Source organism: Pinus tabuliformis, chromosome 7 (genome assembly GCF_031772625.1).
Source record: "Pinus tabuliformis cultivar Carrire ecotype Pingquan chromosome 7, CPIR1, whole genome shotgun sequence".
NCBI lineage: Eukaryota > Viridiplantae > Streptophyta > Pinopsida > Pinales > Pinaceae > Pinus > Pinus tabuliformis.
Genome location: NC_142293.1, coordinates 275349506 through 275364022, shown reverse-complemented (window position 1 = coordinate 275364022; position 14517 = coordinate 275349506).

Genomic DNA, 14517 nt, shown 5'->3' with positions numbered 1-14517 from the left:
TCCTGTAGAAGCCTTGGTTGTTGCTCTTGGGCTTCCTGTAGAAGCCTGCTCCTTACTGATCTTCGGGCTTCCTGTAGAAGCCTTTGTCTTTGTTTCCGGGCTTCCTGTAGAAGCCTGTTTTTGTGTTTTCGGGCTTCCTGTAGAAGCCTGTGCTTTCGTTCCTGCAGATGCAACTCGCGCCACCTTTTCTTGCTTGGCTGCATGGATTTTTCTTTTGGCTTTGACTGCAGGAGCTAACGAGGTGCTTGGGCTGGCAGGGACCACCTCAGTTTTGACTGCCCTGCTTTTCAACCTCTGTTCCCTTGCTGACAGGATGGGGGTGTCCTCTTTTGCTCTGTCATCCTTTCCCTCCTCCTTCTCCTTTCGTTCTTTCTTCTGTGTTGGAGTCGGGACCTTTTTGCTTTTCCCTTTCTTACTCTTGGCTACGGGCTCTTCTTCTTCACCGCTAGAGGACCCCGTTTCTTCAAGCAACATCTTTATGTCCCCTTATCTTGTTAAGTTCCTAAATGATTCCCATGCGAGGGGGACTTTATATGAGTGGAGAGCATCCTCCACAAGCAATTTTATCAACCCATGATGGGCTATCTGATCAGGGATTCCGTCCTTGAGCTTTGTAGAGCACTCCATCAAGGACTGCAGTAAAAAGTAAGGAATGCTCAGCCTCTGTGCTGCAGGGAGGTCAATCTGGTGTCTTAGTTCATTGAGCAGCCTGAAGTGATACGCATATATGATGTTGTAACGACCCTCATAGGTGATATATTTCATAATTTGCAAACTGACTTCGTTCCACGGTGGCAACAGGCTTGTCCTTTTCACCCCATTTTTGTCCTCTGTGAATGATTCTTCAGGCGGGAAGAATTCCTTCTTTGCTTGCTGGCTCTGCTTCCGCTCTTCTTTATCCCACGGCAGACCCATGGGCAGTTCTGTGATTTGACTTATATGCTCTGGGGTGAGTTGGAGGCTGAGACCTCTGAAGCTTACCGTGGCCAGTGTCAGGGATTTAGGCTTCAAGGCCTGCAAGAATTCCTCGGCTACTTCATCATCGTAGCCCTGTAGCTTATCACAAAAAGGTATCCATTGTGCTCTAGTGAAGAGCTCAACCACTGCCGGGTTTCTCCTTAATGTATTTGAATCAGTGGGCTCTCGCCTGATAAACCCACCAGGCATGACGAACACAGTGGTTTTGACCAAAGGCGGTAGATACAAAGGAAATTCGGTCTTATAGACAGAGCATGCAATGAATTCACAGACCACAGTCTATTTATATTGCTATCCTGTAGAAGCGATAGTATAGGCACGGCAATCCAATATCTTTTATGACCAGACTGTGAATAATGACCTTGCCACCTTTGAAAACCAATTGCGGAAGGAGTTTCAGGGTTACCTCTTTTCTGCCACCTTTTTTACGTGAAGACTTCACCTTCCTGTAGAGACTGCTTTCCTGTAGATACTGCTTCCTGTAGAAACTGTCCCTGTAGAAACTGTTCCTGTAGGAGCAGTGCGCAGACTTCGGGGGGAGCTATAGTTGGACAGCGGTCGAGAGGTGCCTTACCAGCGTTCAGGTAGCCGAGAGCTTGGCGTATCAACATGCAGAGGTAATCAGAGGAGCTACTCGAGTTTTGAAGTGAGGTTGATGGATATACACGCTTAATCGAGCCGATTAGATTTTGAATCGGCGCAGCTCGTGGCGCGGAGGGTGAGCTGTCCCCGCCGGACCGTTGGGTGACGTCACCCATCATCCGCCTGCACATTCACTTGCTGCCGCATGCATTCCCACAGATCTGCCGCCGCCCTTTTCGGTTAAACTTGTTTCACGGTTGACGGGACTAATCTTCACGTGCGTGCTACGTGTGTCTTTTTTCGTGGCTGCCACCTCATCATCTGACTATCTCTTCACTAGCCGATGTGGCCAGTCAACTGGCCTTACGGCCGCTCAACCATTCACCTTTATGCCATGCAAAACAAATCAAAGTAATATCCATGCGATTTGATGGAGAGAAGGATTAGAACACTTACCTGCGCGCGGCTGCACATGATTTCCAGTTTGTGGACGATGGATTTACCTGCTGCACGCGGCTTATACAGACCCGGAGGCACATGGCTACCGGTTGCTGACGCTGGAGTGGATGGTTTTGCGTTCATGCGCCCGTGTTTTATCTCGGATGGTGGTGCTGTGGACGGTATTCACTCGAGCAGGTTGAACTGTTACAGGATCCCCGCGAGGGGTCTTGTCATAGTCCTTTCTCCTTGGGTGCATGCTGCATGCTGGCGGTTCTGGCTTCTCGATCACGATCCCAGCGCTTCTGATGCATAACGTGGATGTGGTATGGCTCTCGGTGCTTGGTTTTTCTTTGACAAATGTTTTTTTTCACAAGAACTCATTGCTTTGTTGTGCTGCTGCAGGGATCTTGGTTGCATGGCGACGAGGATGGTGGAGCAAGATAATAGCAATGTTCAGGGGTGCCATCAGTGGCATGCATGCATTCAATCCGCTCCTCAGTCGCTAGATCTTCATTTGAAACACATTTCGGCCGTCGCAACCTTCTACAGGAAGTTTCCTGTAGAACACAGAGCTTCCTGTAGAAGTTTTGCACTTTCCTGTAGAAGATCCGCGTCTTCCTGTAGGAAGACTGTCTGTTCCTGTAGAAAACTATATCTTCCTGTAGAAGATCCAAATCATGATAAAAATTGCACATACCTTGAAAAACATTGTTATTCTTGGAGGAGGTGTTGATGACATCCTTTGATAGCATGATGAAGGCCCCTGGCTTGGAGTGGAGAGGCTTCTTCTCCTCCATAGAACATCTGCATGCAAAACTTTTATTGTGCTTATTTTTTTTTCTTTTTTTTCTCTCTTTTTTTTTTATTTTTTTTATTTTTTTTGAAAAGATAGCAGGGGCGCCCCAAAGAGGTTTTCACCCTTGCTACCTGCCCTGAGCGCCTCAAAGAGGTTTTCACTCAAGGATCTTTTTTAAACTTTCTTCTTTTTTTTTTTGAAAGACAATAGGAGTGCCTCAATGAGGTTTTCACCCCTACTGCCTGCCTTGGGCGCCTCAGAGAGGTTTTCACCCAAGGATCTTTATTTTTTCTCTCTTTTTTCTCTCTTTTTTTTTTTTTTTTTTCTTTTTTTCTTTTTTCTCTTCAGGGTATGCCCAAAGTGGAGGCAGAACCCTTCTCTATGACCAAAACATATTTCTCCATAGTGCTGATAAACTCTTATCTTGAGAGAGGTCTTCTGTAGATCTTCAATCGGTGCCCATTGACAAGCATGGGAATGGCTTCCTCATCAATGGTTTGAATGAGGACAGATCCATTGTCATGGCACTGCTCCACTACATATGGTCCTAGCCATCTGGTTCTCAACTTCCCCTTGAAATCTTTGAATCTGGAGTCATACAACAAAGCCCAATCTCCCAGCTGGAATTGCTTGTCATGGAGATGTTGGTCATGCCACACCTTTCTCTGAAGTTGAACCACTTCTGAGTGAAGGAGGGCCTGCATGCGGTGCTCATCCAGTCCATTCAGTTGCAATAACCTTTCTTGCTGTGCATGGCTGAGATCTAGGTCCAGCTGAGCTGCCATCCTCAAAGTGTTCTACTCAAACTCAATGGACAGCAAAGCTTTCTTCCCATAGAGCAGCTCATAAGGTGTGAAGCTGGTGGTGGTCTTCCAAGTGGTGTTTTAAGCCCATGTGGCTTCAACCAGGCGATCTGCCCAGTCCTTTCTGCTGCTGCTCACCACTTTGGTCAAGATCCCTTCTAATGCTCTATTGGTGACTTCCACCTACCCATTTGCTTGAGGGTGATAGGGGGTGGAAGTCCTGTGCTTGATCTTGTGATGAGCTAGAAGATCTTCAATCAAGTTGGATGTGAACTGGCTCCCCTGATCGGTCACCAGCTCTCTTGGGTAGCCAAACTTGTAGAAGATGTTCTCTCTTAAGAACTCGACCACCTTCTCTTCTATTGCTGCTTTGATTGCTTTAGTCTCTGCCCACTTTGTCAAGTAGTCAGTACACACAATGATGTAGGATCTCTGCCTCGAAGAGGGATTGATTGGACCCACAAAGTCCATGACCCACTTCTCAAATGGCTCAAGAGTCACTTGAGGTTGGAGAGGCATCTCATCCTTTTGGGTCAGTTTCCCCATTCTTTGGCATTGGTCACACTGGCTGACATATCTTCTGACATCTTGATGAAGTGTGGGGCAATAGTAGCCTGCCTGCAGGATCTTGAAGGCAGTTCTCTTTGCTGCAAAATGTCCTCCACAAGGCCCATCATGACAGGTGAGGAGGATGTCAAAGACTTCCTCTTCCCTTACACAACGCCTTAAGATCTGATCGGGGCCAAGCTTGAACAGGTTGCCCCCGATCCAAGTAAATGAGGCACTCTTTCTGATGATTTTGCTCTTCTCTTTTGAAGAGAGGTGCGGAGGGAACTGAGCTGAAACAAGGTAGTTTGCTATATCAGCAAACCATGGAGAGAGTACTGAGATAGCAAACAGATGCTCATCAGGCATTTGGTCATCCACCGTCCCATCTTCATCTGCAGACAAATCCAATCTAGACAAGAAGTCAGCAACAACATTTTCTCTCCCTGGTTTATCAACAATGGTTAGATCAAACTGCTGCAATAAAAGTAACCATCTAATAATACGAGCATTCACATCTGGTTTATTCATCAAATATCTAATAGCAGCATGGTCAGTATGTACAAAAGTCTGGTAACCAGTAATATAATGTCGGAACTTGTTCAGTGCATGGACCACAGCTAAGAATTCCTTCTCGGTTACAGTGTAATTCAGCTCTGCTTTGGACAAGTTTTTGCTAACGAAGTAAATGGCATATGGAAGTTTTTGCTCAACTTGTCCTAAGGCAGCACCTATGGCTTTGTTTGAGGCATCAGTGTGGATGTGGAAAGGTAGGGCCCAGTTTGGACCTCTCAAGATTGGTGCTGACACCAACTTGTCCTTTAACTCATTCAAACTCCTCTGACAATCGTCAGTCCACTTAAACTCCACATATTTTGCCAACAGACCAAACAATGGTGAGGCTAACTTGCTGAAGTCCTTAATGAATCTCCGGTAGTATCCTGCTAATCCCAAGAAACTCCGGACATCCCTTACTTTTTGAGGAGGTGGAACCCTCTTGATGAGAGCAATTTTGTTGGGATCCACCTGCAATCCTTGGGAAGAAATAGTATGGCCTAGCACGGTCCCCTCAGTCATTAGGAATTCACATTTCTCAGGACTAAGGGACAAGTTCATCTCGGTGCACTTGGTTAGGACCTTTCTCAAGTTGGACAATGCTTCCTGGAAGTTGGCCCCATAAGGAGTAAAGTCATCCATGTATATTTCCACTGCATCATGGACCAACTCCGAGAAGATGCTCAAGACAGCTCTCTGAAAAGTAGCAGGAGCATTGCATAGCCCAAAGGGAAGGACTCTGTAGGCAAAGGTACCCCAAGGACAAGTGAAGGTGGTCTTATCTTGGTCTTCCGGGCTGATTTGGATTTGATTGTACCCGCTAAACCCATCCAGGAAAGAGAAGAACTTCTTTCCTGCCAGTCCATCCAACACTTGATCTATGAAAGGTAGGGGGAAATGGTCTTTCTTGGTAGCTTTGTTCAGCTCACGGTAATCTACATAGATCCTCCACTTCCCATTCTTCTTGGGAACCAACACTAGAGGGGACACCCATTCACTATCTGAGATGGGGTAGATGAATCCGGCATCCAACAGTTTTTGCAATTCTTCCTTGACAATGTCTTTAAGGGCTGGATTCATTCTCCTCTGAGGTTGCCTAACCAGTTTACAGTCCTCTTTGATGTATATATGATGAGTACAAACCGAGGGATGGACTCCTTTCATCTCCTTATAGCCCCAAGCAAAAGCGTCTAGGTGGCTGGCCAACAGGTTGCACAGCTCCTTTTCCTGAGAAGGAGATAGGGAGGAGCTGATTTTCAATGCTCTCTCAGGGCCGAACTCCACATTCTTAACTCTGGGAGTGACAGGGTTGGTTGTACAAAGATCCACTAGGGTCCTAGCTTGGGCATCCTCCACCAATTTTTCTAAAGGTAGGGCACTGGTAGGTGGGTTTTGGATCAAGTTCTCGATCAAATAATCCTCGGTTGGGGGATTTCTTCTATTGGTTTCTATGGTACACAGAGGTGTTGAATACACCTCGTCTTCCTCTCCTTCCTCCAACCAGAGTGGTAAGTCATGCTCCAAAGAGGGTTGGGCAGGAGGGTATAGGACACGTTGCTTGGACATAGGACCATTTTTGATGGTCATATTTCCGGCACGACAACTGATATAGGCATCTGCAGTGGCTAACCAAGGCCTTCCCAAAATGAGGGGATATCCAGTAAGCTTTGCCTTTGGTTGCAGAACCAGGAAGTCTGCAGGATACTCCCAAGAGTCAATAGAGACCAAGACATCCTCCACAATCCCTTCAGGAGTCACAGTGGAGCGATTTGCTAATTGCAGTACTGTCGAGGTCTTCCTCAAGGAACCTTGAAGATTGAGCTTGAGCATGGTATCCCTGGTCATTACATTAATGGCAGCCCCCAGATCAATCAGGGTGTGGGGTATGATGGTGCCATTGATGTGGACATCTACTACAGGACTTCCAGGATCTAAGTACTTTGGGCAGATGACTTGTCCTAGCATAAGGTCAGACAGTTGTCCTATGACATTGATAGTTGAAGCATCTTTCTTCCGTCTGCCTGGATGTTTGAAACACTTCTCCTTAACCAGCTTGTTATAGATTGGCACATCCTTGATGGCCTGGAGAAGGGGTATCTTCACACACAACTGCTTGAGCTCTCCCAAAAGCTCATCTTCTTCTAGGTTGGGTTGTGTGGTGGCTGTAATTCTCTCAGGAAAGGGTGGAATAGGCTTTGGTTCACTCTCCTGATGGTTTTCCTCATCCTCTGGGGGAGGAGGTTGGCGATCTGGAAGAGTCTTTCCAGATCTAAGATTGATCTCCTGGATCTCCACAGCATAGGTAGGGCATGAGGTTTCCCCAGTATATACCTACTGAGCCTGTCTATTGTTGGGGTTCGGGTTCGGTTGAGCAGGCATCTGAGGTTGCCTTGGAGGAGCAGGAGGTAAAGGCTGAGGTTGAACTGGTGGTGGAGGCAAAATGGTAGGAGGAGTGCTGTATTGGGGCCTCCACCCCGACTGAGGAGCACTCCATTGAGGCTGCGACTGGGTATGTGAGTGATATGGATGAGAAGGAGGTTGAGTAGGGTACTGAGGTGGATAAGACCATGGAGGAGGCATGGACCATGAAGGGTGAGCAGGGGGACCCCAAGAAGGCATAGGAGTTGACTGGTTGGGGTTGTAATAAGCTTGAGATGCCCCTTGCATCCCCTGCTGATAAGGTCTAGATCCTTGAGGCCTCCTTTGGTTGATGAAGTAGAGAGGTTCAGTGGGGGCTTCGGTCCCTTGCTACATGGCTTTAAACCCAGGTAAGGTTGGACAATGATTTGTTGGGTGGTCCTCCTCACAAATGAAACACACTTCAACCGAATGCAATGGACATTCGTTCTTAGGGTGTCTTCTGGTGCACCTAGGACAGAAGACAGCCAAGGCTCTCTCAGCTTCTTCTTTCTTCTGCTAGATCCTGAATGTGTCCAGCTGCATGGCAATGGTCTGTCTCACCTCACTCTTAAGATCTTCTAATTGGTTTGTAAACTCATGTTTGGAGAAAGGGACACCAGTGGAGAGGAGATTTCCTCTACCTCGTTTTCTAGCTGCCCTGGAATGATTTCGAAACACAGTCTTGATGTCCTCATAAGGCAGTTGGTAAATGTCCCCCCCAGCTAACATGTGAAGGGTGTCTAAGAGATCTTCAGGGACTCCTCGGAGTAGAACCAACTTGAGAGATTCAGGGTCAAGTGTGCACCTGGCCCGTTTATAGCTAAGTTGGAACCTCTCCTCATAATCCTCTAAAGACTCATCATTCCCCATGGTCATTCGAAAGATCTCCCCCTTGGTTTCCTTGGACCTACAATAATCCCTATACTTGGTATTGAAGGCTTGCTGCATCTGAGCCCAAGTGGCTATGCTATTCCCAGGTAATCCCATGAACCAGCGTAGGGCCGCATCCTTAAGAGTGGAAGGGAAAAGCTTCAGCTTTTGCTCATCTTCAGTATAGTCATAGGTTCTACACAGGACAACAAACTCAAACAAGAAGGTATCAGGATCCTCAGTGGTCAGTCCATGGAAGTGAGGCAAGGCGGAGGGGCTAATGTTTTTCATTTTCATATCTCCATTGGTCTCTCGGATGGGGAAAGCTCCTTCTATTCTCTCATCTTCTCTCCTATTATCAGCCATGGCTTCAAATGGAGTGGTCTCTAACTCTTCTTCTTCTATAGGGTCTTGGTATATCTCAGGATGTTCACCTATAGGTTCCTCTGGGTCACTGTCACCAAAGAAGAAAGAAGGGTGACTCAATGATGTGGTGGGGGTGTTTGGTAGGAATTTTCCTGATCTATCTCGGTTCCTACGAGGCATGAAATGGAAAGGACTTTTTTTTTTTTTTTTGAGTGCTTTTGCTTTTTCTTTGGTACCTGCAAAACTCAAACAAAGTGATCTACAACTAACTATATTGCTCAAATGAATTTGCAGAATTGGAAAGCTAATCTAGGAAAGCATGAAAAATTACTCTAGGAAAGCAAGAGATATTAATCTATGAAAGCAGGAAATGCTAATCTAGGAAAGCAGGAAATGCTAAGCTACTTTTGCAAAATGGAAATGAAATAAACTACTGAGCAGAAGTAAGAGTATGGAAGTAGAAGAAAAGCAACAATTACTAATACTCTGACGCGTCCCCAGCAACAGTGCCAAAAAGATGGTGAGCTCCAGTATTGTAGCAATAATGCTACAACTCCTGGGGCTTCTTGTCTCTCATTTTATCAACCTGGTAGTTCGTACAAACTTGGAAGCGACGGTGCTATATGCACAAGTACTAGCTCTTGTCGCAGCTGTCACTTGGTCAGCTGGCACAAGTCCGCTAGGACTCAAGCCAACTTCTATAGGCTCTCAGAAGAAGCTTGCTAATTGATGGATGAAAGCTAATCTCAAAGGAAAGCTACTCTACTTGACAAAAATGAACTGAAAGCAAATCAAAGCATGTAAACCTAGGAAACCCTAATTTAACTAGTCTAACCTCTACAATGCAAGAAATGTGAATGAAACTTCTACCAATGCTGCTGTTACCTCTAATAGGTGCAAATGCATGGATCTAAACTACTTGCATCATGAAAGATATGTTTTTGTATTTTTCCTTTAAGTGTGTGGAATGATGGTGATCTTGTGCTAACTAGGGTTTGGTCGTGCAGATGGGATGAAGAAGGAAGGAAAGCGTGCGACAGGTTGGGAAGGCTAGGAGAGGTCCCTAGGGATCCTTAGCATCCATCCACAGAGGTTCCTCGCATTCAGATGCTCAGCAACCGAGAGAGTGGCCTTCTACAGGATGGCTGTGGAGGATCCTACAGGATACTCTGTTTTCTACAGGATGTCTACAAATGGCTACAGGATGACCTACCGTGAGTGTTTGGAGTGATGGAGGAGTGATGGAATGGTAGGGGGAGATGTGTAAGGTAGGAATGAGGCTGGTGATGGCTGTAGAAGTGGAGGAATAGGATAGGGAGTGAATGTAGGGAGTAGGTTGGAAGATAGAGGGTTAGGTCAATGAAAGGGCTAGAGAATGGAAGTACGTGAGGAGTGAAAGACTTTGGGAGATAACAGAGCGGAGCAGGGGTCAAAGATATGGTTGCATGCGTGATCAAGATGGAGGACGAAGTGATGGAATGAGGGAGAGCAGTGTAAGTGAAACAAATGCTTATGACTGTCACTCAACCAAAAATGCATCAACCTAAACTACCTATGCTTGTGAATTCAATGAACAACAATCTAAACGCGAAGGAGAATGTGCATGAAGTTGTGATGAAGGTGTGTGGTGCAGGTGTGAATGACAAGGAAGCATCTAACGTGACTGTGACTATATTGCAGCAATCATCAAGTAAAGAAATGCGTGTTTTTGGTGGCTAGTCATGGACTGCACTCCAATCCCAGATGAGACGGCAGTGAGCCTTAACAACCTTTTTGTTGGAGCTCCAATCGATTATATCTATCCTCTGCTACACTAAGCAAGTGGAAACAAATTCAACATAAGCAACTCCTATCTAACTCATGAAAAAGACCAACTTAACAACCTGTAATTCGAATTGCATGTGTAAATGAAAAGCTCAAAGTGCTGAAATGAAATGGAAACAACACTACAGCAGAGGGGACCTATGGCTCTCAGGTTGGGCCCTAACCTGAGAGCTATAGTCTCCTTAAGAAAAACTCAGAACTAGATCACAAACTGCCTTCTTTATTCATAACTGATATCATGCCAAATTGGCTTACAAAAAGGAACGAAAACTGAACTGTGCTCCAAAATTACAATAGCAATACGAGAGTTTCAACAACCTATCTAAGGCTAAGGCCTCCATACTTATACAAAAACGATGATCCAACAAGTGTCCTTCATTTTAGGAGCTCGGCTGTCCAACTAGAGTTTAACTGCTGATCCTGTAGGATGGTCATAATTGCTGTTCCTGTAGAGCAGTTTATAACTGCTGTTCCTGTAGGACAGCTGGCTGCTTCTTAAGCTCGGAGGGGAGATGGATTGGAGCTCGGAGTTCTTGGTGGGAATCATGAGGAATGTCCCAAGACCGTGGACATCCTCTCCTAAAAACCAGCAGTGCCACCTCATTGTCTCCTTATCTCCTTTTTCGTTGTCTTTTGCTCCCTTTTAATGCCAAAACCTGGAATCATAATGCATTAGTCACGTAGAGAGAGTGCCTACCCTTCTTCCTACAAACAACATGAATAAACTAAGAAATGCATGCATAAGCAATAAAAATGAATGGTTTGAGCAAGTAGAATAGGCCAAAATGAGCCCAAATTGTACCAAAATTGGGGCTCATCAGTTAGCAGACCCTAGAACTACCTAGCACACTCTAGCACTTCTTGACATGCCGTGATATTCCTTGGAATGCCTTACCCATGCTTGGAATACCTTGTCACTCCCTCCTTGGCATGACAACTATCACTCATTGACACTCCCTGACATACCCTCATATTCATTCACTTCCATGCATTTTGACCTAGTGCTCCCTTATGTTGTCCTAGTACTCCCTAACACTCCTGAACATGCATTGGCAGTCTCTAGCACACCTTATCACTCTTCGACATGTTCTACCACTTCATAACATGCATCACACTCCCTGACACACATTGGCACTTGGCATGTTTTGGAACTTGGCAAGTCTTAGCATGTTTGGCATGCATTGAGATGACTCGTATCCTTTGGCATGGTTTAATGTTAAATTTATTTGAGATCAATTATTGGAAAGTAGCTGAGAAGCAAAAAAGGAAGATTTGGCACATAGAATGCACTAACACTTGGCACTTGGCACCTATTGCCACCTAGTGTTGGTGTGCCTAACATGCCCCTCATGGAAAAGGTAAATTGATGACTTATTAACCCTATTATGAGTTCATTTCCTTGTATTACTTTAATTGGTTCCTCCCTTTTGTTGCCTTGACAGACCCTGTCATGCATTATCACACCCTTGCACATCTTGGCATGCCTTAACACTTGGCACATATTAGCTTTTTTGACATGCCTTCATACTATCTTGCACATGTTAGCATGCCCTAGCATTCCATAACACTCCTTGGCAATCATTCCCTCACAGCTAGGATTACATTTTTCCATGACTTGGGAACCCTAAATTCCCTAAAACACCTTGGAGCTCCCTAGTTGTCATGCCCGCATAGATAACCTTACTTTTTTTGTGACTTCGGAACCCAACCAATTCATTAGCAAAACAATATTGTGGCCAACCCAAAGTCTCCCTTTCTATGAAATTCTTTGTCGATGCCTTATCAGAACCATAGGCTTGCCTCCTACAAGTCCTATTCTGAACTTCTCCTAAAACATTTCATCCTTGGGACACCTGGAATTCACTGGCATTCCTTGGCACACACTCTTATTCGTTCATTTCCAAGCATTTTGACCTAGTTCTCCCTTGTGTTCCCCTGACACTCCCTAACACTCCTCATTATCCATTGACATTGTCTACCATGTGTTATCACACCTTTTCATTCCTTGGCATGCCCTAGTACTCCTTAGCTATCATGCCCTCACAACTACCCTTTCTTTTTTTGAGACTTGAGAACCAAGCCCTACCTCAACTACAACAAATTAACCAATCTATAGTTACTGAAACTAGACTATGCCTTGTTCACCTAAGAACTTCCTATAACACATCTTAGGATACTCATGTCCAATCTCAATGCACCCCACTTAACAAGTTACCAAGTCAAGGCTCACATCCAACCATGCTCATAAAACAACTAAGAAACATAGTTTACATTTTGACATGCCATAGCACCTGGCATGTCTAACAATCCCTTAGCATTATGTGGCATGTGTTACTATCCCCTGCATTTCATGGCATGCTTTTCACTCCATAGCACACCCTAACACTCCTTGACATGCCATGGCACTCAAGCATGCCTTGGTACTAACTAGCCTATAACCTTGTCACTCCCTCCTTAGAACACTTGGAACTCGTTGACACTCCCTATCACACACTCTTATCTCTTCATTTCCATGCATTTTGAACTAGTTCTCCCTTGTGTTTTTGTGGAACTCCCTAACATTCATTGGCACACATTGGCACACCCTAGCACCTGACACATCTTGGCGTGTTGCCCTAGAACTCTTGCATTCCTTGGCACTACCTAACATATCTTGTCACTCCCTCCTTACCACACCTAGAAATCACTGACACTCCCTGTCACACACTCTTATTCATTCATTTCCATGTATTTGAAACTAGTGATCCCTTTTGTTTCCTTGGCACTCCATAACACTCCCTCGCATGCATTGGCACACCCTAGCACCTGGCACATCTTGGCATGTTTCCCTAGCCTCTAGCATGCCTTAGCACTACCTACCATACCTTGTTACTCCGTCATCGCACTTGTATCTTATTGACACTTCCTATCACAAAATGTTATTTTTTCATTTTCATGCATTAATTTCACCTAATGCTCCTGTGTGTTTCCCTGGCACTCCCTAACACTTCCTAGCACATGTTGACACACCCTGGCACCTGGCACATATTGGTTGCATGTCGCCCTAACAATATAGCATGACTTAACACAACCTAGCATACCATGTCACTCTCTCATTAACACACTTGGAACTCCCTGTCACACACTCTTATTCATTAATTTCCATGCATTTATACCTAGTGCTCCATTATGTTTCCCTTGCACTCCCTAACACTCCTTAGCACACATTAGCACACCTTGGCACTTGGCACATCTTGGTATTTTTCCCTCGCATTCTAGCATGCCTTGGCATGGCATAGCATACCTTTTCACTCCCTCGTTAGCACACTTGGAACTCAGTGACACTTCATTTCCATGCATTTGAAACTAGTGCTTCCTTGTGTTTCCTTGGCACTTCACCCTAACACTCCCTAACATGCATTCACGCCAACCTTGGCACTTGGAACATCTTGGCATGCCTTAGAAGTTGGCTTATCTTAGCATGCCTAACATGACTTGGAATTGTCTATAATGTGTTTGGAATTCCCTAGCACACCTTGGAACTCCTTAATTGTCATGCCCTCATAGATAGCTTTACTATTTTTGTGACTTGGGAACCCAACCAAGTCATTTTCAAAACAATGTTGTGGCCAACCCAAAGTATCCCTTTGTCAGAAACTGCTTTGACCACCCCTTATAGTTGTAAACATAGGCTTGCCTCCTACAATTCTTATTATGAACTTCTCCTAACACGCTTTGTCCTTGAGACACCTGAAATTCGTTGACACTCCTTGTCACACACACTTATTTGTTCATTTCCAAGTTTTTTGACCTAGTTCTCCCTTGTGATGCCCTAACACTCCATAAGATTCCTCAACATGCAGTGGAAATTCTTGACATGTGTTAGCATGCCCTTGCACTCCTTACTTATAATGCCCTCACAACTACCCTTAATTTTTTTGGGACTTGGGAAGCCAACCAAGTCTTGCCTCGACTACAAAAACTTGACAAAGTTACAATTACTACAACTAGGCTATGCTTTGTTCACCTAAGTATTGATTATAACTCATTGTAGGCTACTCATGTATAATTTCAACCTATCCTACTTAACAAGTTACAAGTTACCATGTCAAGGCTCACGTCCAATTGTGGCCATAAAATAACTAAGCAACATAGTTTATAACTTGACATGCCATAACACCTAGCACATCTAAAAATCCCTTGGCACTATGTGGCATGTGTTAGCGCCCCGTACATTTCTTGGCATGCTTTGGAACTCCCTAGCATTCCTTGACATGCCTTGGAAATCTAGCATGCCTTGGCACTGCATAACATATAACCTTTTCACTCCCTCCTTAACACACCTGAAACTCACTGATACTCCCTATCACACACGCT